The sequence below is a fragment of the Denticeps clupeoides genome, unplaced genomic scaffold, assembly GCF_900700375.1.
Source record: "Denticeps clupeoides unplaced genomic scaffold, fDenClu1.1, whole genome shotgun sequence".
Classification (NCBI taxonomy): Eukaryota; Metazoa; Chordata; class Actinopteri; order Clupeiformes; family Denticipitidae; genus Denticeps; species Denticeps clupeoides.
Window position 1 is genome coordinate 4 of NW_021629722.1, and position 14062 is coordinate 14065.

General features: G+C 51.5%; 1 pseudogene; it reads right to left on the reverse strand.

The window, feature by feature from the left end:
• Window positions 1-223: 223 nt before the first annotated feature.
• On the reverse strand, window positions 224-12560 carry LOC114772599 (delphilin-like; annotated as a pseudogene).
• Window positions 12561-14062: the final 1502 nt, after the last annotated feature.

Here is a 14062-nt window from a genome sequence, read left to right on the forward strand (position 1 = left end):
TTTTAACAGGTAATATCACATCACGGGTGTTTTTGTAAATGTCTCCACCCAGCCAGCAGCAGCTCTGAGGTGCTAGTGGCTATTTTGTGATAGTGAAGGTAATATCTCAACATTTGATATGTCCTTGAGTGTGTTATTCATATAACAATTATGAATGTCGCAAGACTAGAGGAAATCCATCACAGCTAACTGTGGTTAACCTGTTTAATTACTGGTTTATTGCCTAATAATGTAAAATAGTTTGTGTTGCTTTCACCAAGAAATAAAAAGAAATGAAAAACCTGACAGACCGTGGACACGTGGAATGGCAGATGGAGGTTTGGACGGTTGGCACTGGGTAAAATGTCATGAGTCTTAGTCAGATGGTCTATCGGTGATGCGTATCACCAGAAGATCTGAACTCACTGGAGCTCCTATGGGTGCCGAAGTGCAGCTCCAGGTCCAGACACTTGACCATGTCACTCAGCTTGTCGTAGTCAGGATCCTCACTGAGCTACACACACACACACACACTCGCATTTTAAACCTATAATTATTCATAATAAAATGCATATATAATATAAACTGTTCAAAACCCCCCACACGAGGCTTGAATAAAGGAACATAAGGCACATAAGGGGCCTAGTGGTTAAGGAAGCGGCCCCGTAATCAGAAGGTTGCTGGTTCGAATCCCGATCTGCCAAGGTGCCACTGAGGTGCCACTGAGCAAAAGCACCGTCCCCACACACTGCTCCCAGGGCGCCTGTCATGGTTGCCCACTGCTCTCTCAGGGTGATGGGTTAAATGCAGAGGACAAATTTCACTGTGTGCACTGTGTGCTGTGCTGCTGTGTATCACATGTGACAATCACTTCACTTTCACTTTCATATGAAGCACCTATGGACTCACCTGCCCCCAGATGGTACCCTCAGAGTTCTCCACCTGCTCCCAGCGCAGTCTCTTCACGCTCATGTGGCTGGAGTCGGAGGCGCTGGGGGAGGGTTTGGGTAAGGGTGGGGGCTCACAGGGTGGCAGTGGCGGAGGAGGGGGCGGGGTCGGCTGTTGCTGCTGATGGGCCTGCTGGGGCCTGGTGGGGCTGGACTGGGTCTGATAGGGGGGGGGCAGGAGGGGGTGCTGTGTGGGGCGGGGTGGTTGAGGCGAGGTCTGCGGGGAAGGTCGCAGGGCTGGCAGGCTCCGGTGCTGGTGCAGCAGCTGGAGGCTGGACTCCGCCCCTGCAGCATTCTGCGGCTGAGCGAGACGGGCACGGGGCAGCGCCCTCCGGCTCTGGAGCTGCTCTCTGGTGGGCAGAACCTTGTGGAGAGGCTGCCGGCCACTCAGAAAGGGATGAGGTGGAGGCGGGGGAGGCGCAGGGATGAGGGGGTGGTGTTGGAAGGCGGGCGGGGGAGGGGGCTGGGGCTCAGGGGCCGGCTGGACCGGCGGGTCGGTGAACTGCAGCGGTGGGGGAGGCGGCGGGGGGCTCTGGGGTGGAGGAGGGATGGTGATGTGCTCCGAGCTGGAGGAGCAGCTGAGGGAGGTGGTGTCATCGCTGCTGCTGTGGAGGTCACTGCTGCCGCTGCTCATCCCCCGACGCAACAGCCTCGCCTCCTGGTCGTCCTGGAAACTCATCTGGGAACAACAAACGGCACCGAAACCCGACATAAACTCTCCATCCGAGAAAAATGGACAATGGACACCAAGTTGGACTTATGTGTAAAGTGTGAAGAGAAGCGCGTGCCTCCTCGTAGTCGTTTTCTCTCCCCCATATAGTCGTCCACGAGGGTGACGCGATGTCCCAGCTGCTCGCTCAGGGCGTCCAGGAACTTGTCGGTGTCCCGGCTGCGGGGGGGTCTGGAGAAGGTGAACAGCTTGCGGGTGCGTGACAGCGGGCTGGGTGGCTCATCCTGGGGGGCGGACGGCGGTGACGCGGGGGACTGTCTAAACTCACGTACGGGTTTGAGTCCGCCCCCGGTGACGGGTCCGCCGGCGTGGCGTACTGGTCGTAATGAGGGCCGGGGTTCTTCCACGACAGCGAGAGCCCGGATTTCCGGCTCCCTTCGGAGAAAAAAAGGAAAGTACAGTGGCAGCGGGACGAAGACACGGGCTCCTCACGTCAGTTTCCCATGATGCATCTCGCAGCAGGTGAGCGCTACTGCGATGGTGGGCAGTTGCCATGGGAGGCGGTGACCTGGACAGGAAGTGGATGGCGTTACCTGTGCCAGAGTGTGAGAATGACGAACAGAGTTGTGGGTGGGTCTCCTGGCCGCTCTGGAACGTCACGCCGCTCTTCGCTGTGTACGCACCCTCCAGCTCTGAGTACACTCCTGACATCTACATGGGTGTGATCACATGGTGCACATGAGTGGCTGACAGAACGCACCGACCAATCAGAGGAAAGAAGCCCGACAAAAACACAAACTGACCAATGACCGTAAAGCCACAGATTTGCTTTTAGCGTTTTGTTTCTTTGACAGATTGGTCAGTTCATGCCTTTGCACTGCATCCCAGTCTGTGGTTTGAATGGAGTCTCAGACCAGCATCAGATATGTTTCTATGGAGTTTATTCAGTCCCAAACTATAAAAGTCATATTTTGGTTTTAAAATGACTTTGTTTAAACCAAACGAAATATATGCACAAAACTGACAAATTACTGCAAAAATATTATCTGTACTGGTTCTTTTTTTTTAATATTTCAATCTAGTTTTGATACTGAATAGTTTTGAATAACCTCCATATCCAAGCATCCAGAAGGGACCTGGTATATTTCATTGCATTCATAGGTTTCAAATACTTCCAATGCAATTCAAACCTCAACGTCCTCTCCTTAGTGGCATTTAGTTCATATCTGACGGCGGTCGTGCAGACATCATGTGTACTGAGGCTGGGGGGGGGGGTCAAAGGTTACCCACATGTCTTAAAGTGGGAGAGTCGGGGAAGGACGTCCCGTCGCCACACTGCCTCTCCTCCGGGCCGGGCCTCGCGGCCGTCGGCTCTGTGAACACCCCTGGACCACACACACAAAGCAGCATCCAGGAAAAGCGCCACACCCAGCCCCGCCCATTTTAAGCAAGCAGGCGGATGAGGAAGCGGCGGTATTCTAAAACGCCCCGGGCCCGAGTAGGCTGCTGTGACTGCGTGGAATGTGATGCACATCGAATGGGACTCAACGGGGGTTAATTGATCAGTAGGTTATCGATAAGTTTGCTTCTGTGGATAAGTGTGTATGGGAATGGGCCTGTGCAGGTGAAGGACCGTACCCATCCCCAGGTGAGTTCCGATGATGCAGTCGTCCGAGCTGCGCTCCCTCACGGCGCTTCGCTGGGTGTGTCCCCCTCACTCGCATGGAGCTCTGCGCCCGGTGCCGCCCGGGTTCTAGCGCTGCCACACAACCAGCACGATCATACTCTGAGTTACGGACAACGACTCTGCACGTTTCTCACCTGTGGTCTTGAAGCCCAGGAACCGGGACAGCTTGTTCCTGCACTGTTCCTGCTCCTCGTACGTCAGCAGCTGGTAGATGAACTGCCACAGCACCTGCTTGGCCGGTGTGTCCAGCACAGGAAATATGTCCACGATGAGGGTGTCCACGTTCCTGAAGAACAGGCGAGAGGGTCCCTCGTACTTCATCATAATTCACCTCAGTCGGTATTTATAAAGCATCTGACGCCAGTCCATCTCATGATGACATTGTAAAATATCTTCTGGATGTAAATATAAGCTAAATATAAAAAGGATTTTGGTCATATTACACCAGAAGGATCTGGAGAACCTGTGCTGGAAGAACGTCTCCAGCGCCTTGCAGACGGCGTAGCGCTCCTGCAGCGTGAGGAGGTGCTCCAGCTGCTGGCTGAAGGTGCGGCCGTGGACGCGGATGCTGGGAGGGAGGATCTCCGCCACCCACTGCAGCGAGCCGCCGGGGAGCAGGACCGCGCCAGCGGCGGCGGCCGTCCCTCCGCCTCGTCCGAGCAGGACGGCGAGTACGAGGACGCCGGCCCGTCCTCCACCACCAGGGTGGGCATCCCGCCGCTGCCCTGCAGCATGGAGACCACCTTCTCATGGGAGCAGCTCCTATACACACATACACAAACATATCGTAAATATTACTCATCTTTCTACTATTTTTACTGAATTCGTTCATATGGTGCAGGTGATGATCTGTCCCAAACCTCATGTCCAGTCCATTGAGGAAGAGGATCTTGTCCCCTGCCTTTAGGCCACATTCCTCGGCCGGGCTGTCTGAAGAGGACAAAATTCAGAACATTCTGGAGAATTTAAACATCTTCATCATCCAGAAGTGACGTCACCAGAGGTTTTATTCATCGCTACCCACACACACTGCCAATGTGTCGATATCTATCCTACACACACACACACACACACACACACACACCTTCTACACTCTCCTCTCTCCTCCCTCTCCCTGTCTGTGCGCTGCCGGGTTTAGTCACTAGTCACCCCAACCCAAACCTCCACAAACCAACACATTTACCGCAGCAAAAGTGCCTCGGTTGTGTAACCTGACCAGCAAAACCAGTGCAGGAGCTGAAAAGGACCAGTGTCAGATGTGAGATCTCTGCTTGATCCTCACTGCTCTGCTGTTGGTCTCAGACAGTCAACAGACCCACAGGAAGCCCAACAATTAATACCGGGCTGGGTTTGTATTGGGGTTCATGGGTCACAGTTTCAGTTTGGTTTCTTTAGAATGTGAGTGGAACAACAGAACTGTCTCACATCCAGAGATTTGATTACATATGAATCAACCAGCTTGTGTTCCTGAGTCTATTATTTTTCTTCCCGGAACCCAGCATCCACACAGCAGACGATGAGGATGATGTACCTGGTATAACCGAGTCGATGCAGACGGGGGCGTGTCCCCGCAGAGTGAAACCAAAACTCTTCTTCCCTCTGTACACACGCAGTGTCCTGCAGAAACAACACCACAATACACAACATATCAGCATAAAAAATCCCAACACACACACACACACACACACACCAGTACCATACATAAACACATACACACACACACACCAGTACCATACATATACACACACACACACACACACACCACACACACACACCAGTACCATACATAAACTGCTGGTGTCTTCCTTCTGTAAGTTCCTTCCTTCTTACCCACTAGGCTACTACCACTCCCACAGTACACACAAACACACACACACACACACACCAGTACCATACATAAACACATACACACACACACACACATCAGTACATGCATAAGCACAGACACACACAGACACACACACCAGTAGAAAACATAAACACACACTCAGGGTCATACAGTGAAGAGAAGGGTTCTGTGTCCAGGTCGTGTGAACGGTGTCGCCTGACGTCATCAAGACTCCCGTACATGAACAGCACAGAACACGGGGACGGACGGAAAGACACGTTTTCGCTTCAGAGGGGAATGTGGCGAAGTGTCTGACTGGTTGCTGTGGCAACTCCTCAAGGCAACAGCCAGTGCTGGGAAAATAGAGGGGGCGGATGGGGGTGCGATGTTTATATAAGGTGGGCTCGATACGACGTCGTGAGAGGACTTGAGGACATACTGGCCAGTCCATTAATAACTTTTACACACTGACCACACACATTTACAAATTCTCTCACAAAACACACACACATTCACATTTACAAACACAATTTACGTTACTAAATGCCCTCACATTATGGACAAATGCAGACAACACACAGACAATACACACATCAACATGTAACTGACCCATTTAACCCCGGCAGCCCCCCACAGGGGTGAAGCAGCAGGCGCAGCGTTCCGTATGGACTGTGTTCAGACCACATGCAGGAACCCGCACTGCGTTATATAACACACACTCCAGAGGAAGCCAGTGTCACAGCGACTCGGGTGGGAACACACTGTCCAGACGGACAGGCGGCAGTGGCAGGTCGGTTCCGTACACCAGCGCCACTTTACCTCTCCTGAACCTGAACTAGAAGCCCAATGCTGCTCACTGTATATTACATTATTACACACACACACACACATATACCTACTCAGTTTTATTTTGGTCAGAAACATACTCACACTGTGTGCTGGCAGGTACATAAATATATATATTACACACACACACACACACACACACACACACACACACACCAGTACCTACACACTCGAACAGGAGCAAACATAAACACACACACGCCAGTCCATACATAAACACACACACATACACACACCAGTACCCACACACACACACCAGTCCATACATAGACACACACACACACACACACACACACACACCAGTCCATACATAGACACACACACACACACACACCACACACACCAGTCCATACATACACACACAGACAGACTCACCTCTGGTTGGGCCCGGCGGTGATGTGGTGGCCGGCGGAGGTGGCAGGGTTGCCCTTCCGAGCGCTTCTCTCGGTGGCGGGTCCATTCTCGCCGCTGTCCCTCGGGACAGAGCTGGCACGTTTGGAGGCCTGCGGCCGCTCCTGGTGGTCCTGGCTGCGGCTGCGACGCAGGCGGCCCTTCGCCGTGCCCTCGCTCACGCTCTTACTTCGACACACGCGCTGGAGCAGGTTCTGCGAGACCGCCTCATCAAAGCGTTCCCTGTGTTTCTTGGGAATGAAGATCCTGGCGAACATGATGGACGGAGTTGGGGGGGAGGTGAGAAAGGTCAGATCAGATTCCAGTCCACAAGCACATTGTCCAAAATGTCTCCCACCCCAAAACACGAGACCCCTGTCCCTCTGACGAGGTCCTACACTGGTCTAAACGTCTCTTGAAGCTGCTGATCGGATCCAAACTTTGGCCCCGTCAAGGTTCAGGGCCCTTAAGGGTCCATGAGGACCACGAAGACAGAAATGTCCAGAGATTTCCAGAGCAGCAGCTCCACTGTCTTCCTCGCTGAGCTTCTCGGCAGCGCAGCACCCAGCAATAGAAAAGGTGTGTGGGTGTTCATCACACTGCCGCCTCTCTCTCTCCCTCTCCCCTCCTCCCTCTCTCTCTCTCCCTCCCTCCCTCTGTCGCTCGCACTCTCTCTCGTCTCCGCTTCTTCTCCTGCTCTTCCCTCCGCTTTCTTTTTCGGGGTTTAAAAATAAACCTCCCGCATCTGGATGCGCCGAACCGACCGTCTACAAGCTCGGCTTCCCACAGCGTCCCCGGCGCCTGAATGGAACTGCAGGAAGGCGCTGCAGGAAGGCGAGGAAGATGACGAAACGGCTGATCTGCTATTGCAGTGGTGAAGTTGGCCGTTCGTCGTGTTGCCGTTGTCCCCCGTACCCCGACTTCCTTGTGTGGGGAGCCCTGGCAGGCTCATTTCCAGGCAGTAATGATGATGAGACTCGCTGGAGAGTTGAAGACCAAGTACGCACAGAAAATGGAGATCTTTACATTTACAGAATTTTAGTGTCCTGCTCAGGGACACAGTGGTAGTAAGTGGGGTTTGAACCAGGGTCTTGTGGTCCATAGGCGAGTGTGTTACCCGCTAGTCTACTAGCACCCCATTATTTACATGGCGCTTCTACAATTTGAACCAAAGGAACCACAGAAACACAAAATAACAGCGTCGTAGTCCTTCTTACTGTTGCATGTGTTTTGTTGAGGTCTACATCACATGACACTGAGAAGAACAAAGCTTCGGGCCACGGGCCTTTCCTCAGGGTGCTTCCCGATTGTAACACACACACACACACACTCACACACACTCACACACACTCATACACACTCATACACCCTTTTCAAAGCAGCACGAGATCAGCGCCTCCTAAAACATGAACAAATTTCACAACAGAAAAACTTTATAATGGATCAAAAGCAACGCAGGGATCAAACCTCACGAGAACTCAACATTCTAGCATCTCTCCGCGTGGAGGACAGGACATTCCCCTCGACCCAGATGATGTCTCTGGTCTCCCAACAGTCCCTCTCTTCCATCACAAAGTGTGACTCTCTAATCGAATAAAACACTTGGGAGAGACAAGTGTCTCCAGTGTCTGGGAATCTCATTCCGAAACTCCACCATTCCCTCAAAAACCAGTTGACACTGCGAAGACTGCTGGAAACGATGTGAAGTTAAAGCTACTCACCCTAGACAGCTCATCTCATCCAAAATCTCAGTACAGAATCCAGCTGAGGAGCTGGACAGAGGAGAGAAGCGAGCACCCCGAGCGTCAAGCATCTACGGACTGAGCCAGCCGCAAAACCCCCAAAAAAAGAGAAAATCCCTCAATTTCATGGGCGAGAGAGAGAGAGAGAGTCGGGGTCAGGGAGTGGGAGGGGAGTGGACACGGGGACATGAGAGGTGGGTGAGAATAATTCACCTACCCCTACATGGCTTAAAGCACACATTTATGACAATATGACATTTATGCTACAGATATTGCACAAAACAATAAAAAAAAGGCAAAAAGAATCCATGGAAATGTTATTATTTGTATAATTTATGTATTATTAATTGTTGTTACCAGATGAACAAAATGCAATGGATAATTAAAATGAGCATAAATGTAATGTTTAGACGACATGGTGCTTCATTACCAGTCGGTAAATACCCTGGCGGTGCGGGTGGGTTACTGTAACCGGGACGAGGACGACGAAGCATCCGCAGTCACACAGCTGAGTCAGGACGAGGACAATCGCACGGAGCACGCGGTGACAAAGGCAGACGGCGACGCCCACGGCGTCGGATTTATACGGGAATGTAACGTGGGGCCCAGCCTTCCCAGAAGAGGATTCCGCCGTTTCCTACTGTCTCTGTGGTGTCCAACACGCTTGCTACAGGACCCGCTTATCCAGAGCAATTTACACGAGGGGCTTTAAAGTGTCCATCTGGTTTACTAGGACCCGATCTGTCAATACCATTAATAACTCAGTAACCACCTTTTTTTCTAATAAACATACATAAGAGGCCTTTTAATCTAAGAATTTCATAAAAAGAAAAAAAAATGTTTAGATGTTAGATGTAGGCAGTAACGCAATAATAATCCTCATCAGATTTATACTAGCACCTCGCAAACAATTACAATTTCATTGTAAATTTCATCCACGGTTTTCATGCAAAAACGGTAAAGATAAAAAAACGAGTAAAGACGTTCCTTTCGGCTCTCTTCCCGTCACGAGCGCATTCTGTAAACGGCAGCGAATTTCCCACTCAAGCAGATTAGAGATTATGGAGGGGGGTGGTAATCCCGCGGGATTGAGCGGTAGTTTCATTTATCATGATGTTCCTGACAGTGAGACCTTTTGCCAGTTTACCCGGCTTACCTCCTACATGTTTATTAATGTGTGTGTGTGTGTGTGTGTGTGTGAGTAAACCCATTAAACCCCCATCAACCCTCCGTCCGTCCTTATGAAGAGCCACGGCGGCGTCTGATTTTGGCAGGACACGCGGCGGCCCACGCCGGCGGATGAGTGGCTTTGTCGAGGGGCTGCGGGATCAGGCCTGGAGAGCTGATGGCCGGGAGGGGAACACCGCGCCGTACGCACCTTTTAACGTTCAGATTTAAACATGCGAATCGGGGTCCGCGGGGCGCTGTGGCAGCGACCTTTTCAAATCGTTACCTCTGAACGAACGTGTGACCTTCTCCATGCAGAACGCTGCGTTGTCTACGGACCGTCACGTGAACCTGCGGTCAGTCCGCATGGGACTGAAAAGGCCTCAACGCCATGGAAACGCACGGACAATAAGAGCGTGTGGGAGGTCGTGTGGATACCTGATGCTGGATATGAGTTGCTGATGCTCCTCAATTGGTCAGAATATCGGGGAGGACGCAAGCCAGCCAATCGACGTCCCTCTCGGCAGCGTAGTGCTTCAGCACGGAGAAACAGCTTCTCCTTCAGCTCAGGGTCATTACCTAGAACCTGCTCAATCTGAAACATGCACACAATACGCCATATTACACACACAGAAGACCCTGCATCATGTCCACATTCACAATGTCCACAAGGCACAGGAGACCTGCATCATGTCCACTTCACACAGAAGACCTGCATTCATGTCCACATTCACACATGTCCACAAGGCCACAGGAGACCTACATCATTGTCCACATTCACACATGTCCACAAGGCACAGGAAGACCTGCATCATGTACACATTCACACATGTCCACAAGGCACAGGAGACCTGCATCATGTTCACATTCACACAGAAGACCTGCATCATGTCCACATTCACACATGTCCACAAGGCACAGGAGACCTGCATCATGTCCACATTCCACAAGAAGACCTGCATCAGGTCCACATTCACACATGTCCACAAGGCACAGGAGACCTACATCATGTACACATTCACACAGAAGACCTGCATCATGTCCACATTCACACAGAAGACCTGCATCATGTCCACATTCACACATGTCCACAAGGCACAGGAGACCTACATCATGTCCACATTCACACATGTCCACAAGGCACAGGAGACCTGCATCATGTCCACATTCACACATCAAAACGTGGCAGCACACACACTACATACACATTATGCACAAAAAAACGACACACACAAATTGCATTAAAAACTGCATATACACAAACTTTCAGTAAAAAAAGCTATACACACACACACACACACACACACACACACACACAGACAACACCTTCAAATTCCATACAGTACAGGATATTCTGTTCATACACTCCTTCACTTCCTCTGGGACGTCTAGAGGAATTGGAATGTGAACTGAATTACACCTCCTGAAATCCATCAACCGACACCCGCAATGAAGTAGTCGGTTTCCATGGTAACAAGAGAAGTTCTGACTCCGTCTCACCCTTTTGTTGAACTCCAGGGCCTTGTGTTTGCGGTCCAGCCTCAGGCCATCGTTGCTCGGCTGCGACTCCTCGGCGCTCCAGCGCTTCTGCCTGCCGCCGAGGGCCAGGACGCCCAGTCGCAGCGTGCGGCCCTGCGAGGCCTTGATGAGCGCGGCGGCCATCTCGTGGTGCTTCACCGGGATCCCGTTCACCTCCATCACGTAGTCCCCCGCCTTGAGACCGCTGCGGCCCGCCGGGGAGCAAGGGGAGCAGTCCTCCACCAGCAGGGGGCAGTCGCCCACGATGGTGAAGCTCGAAGCGGCCGTCGGGACCTGGGCTGATGTCCATCTGGGAAACAGAGAGACGATGAGACGCCGTCTTTCTGAGCGTTCTTCTGTCCCGTCATATTGCCAATGCAGTAAAACACTTGGAAATGAAGCCGGGGTGTCAGCATCATCCACACAACGATTAAATGATCAGTTTACAGATCTGCTGAGGGATCAGATAATACGTACACGTTTACCTCAGGCCTTATTTGTTGCATTTTGTCCTGTATGCTGTACTGTATATGACAATAAAGATTGCAAGTAGGTTGAAAGCAATGGCCGAAAGGGGGGTCCCTGACCTGCTGTATGCGAGAGACGACCCCGATGCTGGGCGGGATGTTTTTCTGAGACTGGGCGAGTGCAATCAGCTCCTGGGCTCCGAGGCCGGAGACGTTCTGCCCCTCGATCTCCAGGATCTGGTCCCCGGGCTGCAGGCCCGAAAGCTGGGCGCTGCTGCCCTCCTCCACCGTCAGGATGTAGCTGGGACCCGTGCCCCCCAGCCGGAAGCCGAACTCCTCGGGCCAGCCCTGATTCGAAGCTGGCATGGTGAGGACTGCGAGAGAAGAACATTCTATTCTTTTCTTTTCTTTTTTTTTGCCGCAAAGGCCCCGTAGCCTCACCTCAATTAAACCGAGACCCAGTTTGGCACTGACACATCACCTGCGCATTTGGGATAAACCGTCTGCGTGGCCGTGAAGTGGGACTCCTGCACCTGGCTATTCCTGGTTCCCCGAGATAGAGGCCAAGGACACCAGCAGCCTTACAGTAATACAGAGGACATCTCACCAAGACCAACCCTGACGCACTGATCTCAGAACAGCAAGGGCGGGCCCACGCCACAGGTTACGTTTCCCCAGCCAAGACCATGATAAAAGCCAGGATGAAGCCTTGCAGCAACGTTCCCGTTACGTTCCCCCCACATTACAACAGATTTAACTCCTTCACCTACATGCACTCGCAACTAATGCACCAGTCCTGTAATAACTCCATAAAGCATGTCGTACGGACACTTACAGTAGTCTTTGGGCGCATGTCTCTGGCCGGACCTGCCCTGACGTAAGGAGTATCTCCCCCTTCTGTTCTGCAGAAATTTCTTCATCGCGTCCCTCCTGCCTTCGCCCCGACTGCTGCGTCCACCCTGTCGTCCCCTTGCCGTCAGAGAGAGCAGCCGGGCATCCTCAGCCGTGGGCGCGCGTCCAAAGTGCCCTTGTCTCAGAGTTGACTCTGCATCTCGGGCGAGTCTGTCCAGCCCAGCCTGTTTGCTGAGAGCCAATCACGAAACTGGGACGCGGTAGCACAGATCCTTAATAATTCTTCCTCCGAAAAGGGTGTTTTGAGGCCCCATTTTTCTATAAATACCCCCTTCCTGCGCTCTCTCCGCCAGCTCTCTCTCCAAGGGACGGAACCTGGCCCAGAATTGGCATGGGGATCCAGGAGGACGGCGCTGGCTAATTGGAGCGCCTGCGTGCCGCGTGCGAGCGCCGTTTTGCTCCGGATTAGACAGATTAGAGGCGCATCTTAAGGAGCCCCCTCACCGCGTGGCAGGGGCACATGTCTCCACCCCCACCCCTCCCAAAGAGGGGCTTAGATCCAGAGCTACTGACTCACTCAGAGGGTTTACTGAAAGCACCCCACCTTTCATGGACCCTTTAGAGGTGCAATGTGTTTAAAACGTTAAAAGGATTGGCAATTAGTAACAGTTATGTCAAAGATGTGTATGCATTGTGTTCAGGGTTGGGTAAAATAATTTCAGAATAGTGGTGATGTAATATAAATGTGTTACATTACATAAAAGAATAGAAATTAAATGCATTTTGAAATGCGCAAGAAGATCAGATGTTATGTTTCAGCGTTTGTTCATTTTTCATTTGTAATATTTCTGCGTGATTAATTTGATTATTCTTTGCATATTAAACGTGATAGTACAGGGTGGGCCATTTATATGGATACACCTTAATAAAATGGGAATGGTTGGTGATATTAACGTCCTGTTTGTGGCACATTAGTATATGTGAGGGGGGCAAACTTTTCAAGATGGGTGGTGACCATAGTGGCCACTTTGAAGTCAGCCATCTTGGATCCAACTTTTGTTTTTTCAATAGGAAGAGGGTCATGTGACACATCAAATTTTTTGGTAATTTCACAAGAAAAACAATGGTGTGCTTGGTTTTAACGTAACTTTATTCTTTCATGAGTTATTTACAAGTTCCTGACCACTTATAAAATGTGTTCAATGTCACCAACCATTCCCATTTTATTAAGGTGTATCCATATAAATGGCCCCCCCTGTAGAGTGAAGTCCTGTGCGGGACAAACTGATTTAGCACAAAATGCGAGACGTCGTGGCTAATACTCTACAGTTGGGGACTGGAATATCATCCTTAACATGAATAAAATACCAACACAGATATCATTTTTAAGGACTGTCCTCCGCGTCCCCATTAGAGGGTGCGAGTGAGAGAATCTTTTGTAAAGATGCCAGGAATCACAGGCACTTGGTACAATTTCAGCGGTCTACAGTGGCGATGGCGTAACATTCAATCAATAACGTGGTTCAAGCAGAGATCTGGCGTGAGGGCACGCTGTGCGTAGACGAATGCACGTTGTTCAGCACCATGTTGGCTTTCTTGTGACAGCCCTGTCACACCCTGTCACAGAGCAGCATGGCCATTAAAAACGCTGGCGCGGAGATACACCGCGACGCACCGTGACGTTAACTTGCCGCCATCGGGCACCGGCAGGCGGGTGACTGACACGGGGAATGTCCACGGGCGGTTCTACAGGCCCGGCTGAATAATTCAGCAGGGACGCATGTGTCCCCCGCACAGGCGTCTCCGCTTACCGCTCCTCCAAATGGATCAGGAATCACTTCATCTTTCCTACAAGCACCACACACTCGCATGCCAGCATGCCGCCACTCGATCAAAGCGGTGGAGTCCATTCAGAAAGGACACGAGTAGGAGTGAAGTAGTGAAGTAGGGTGGAAGTACCCGACATGCA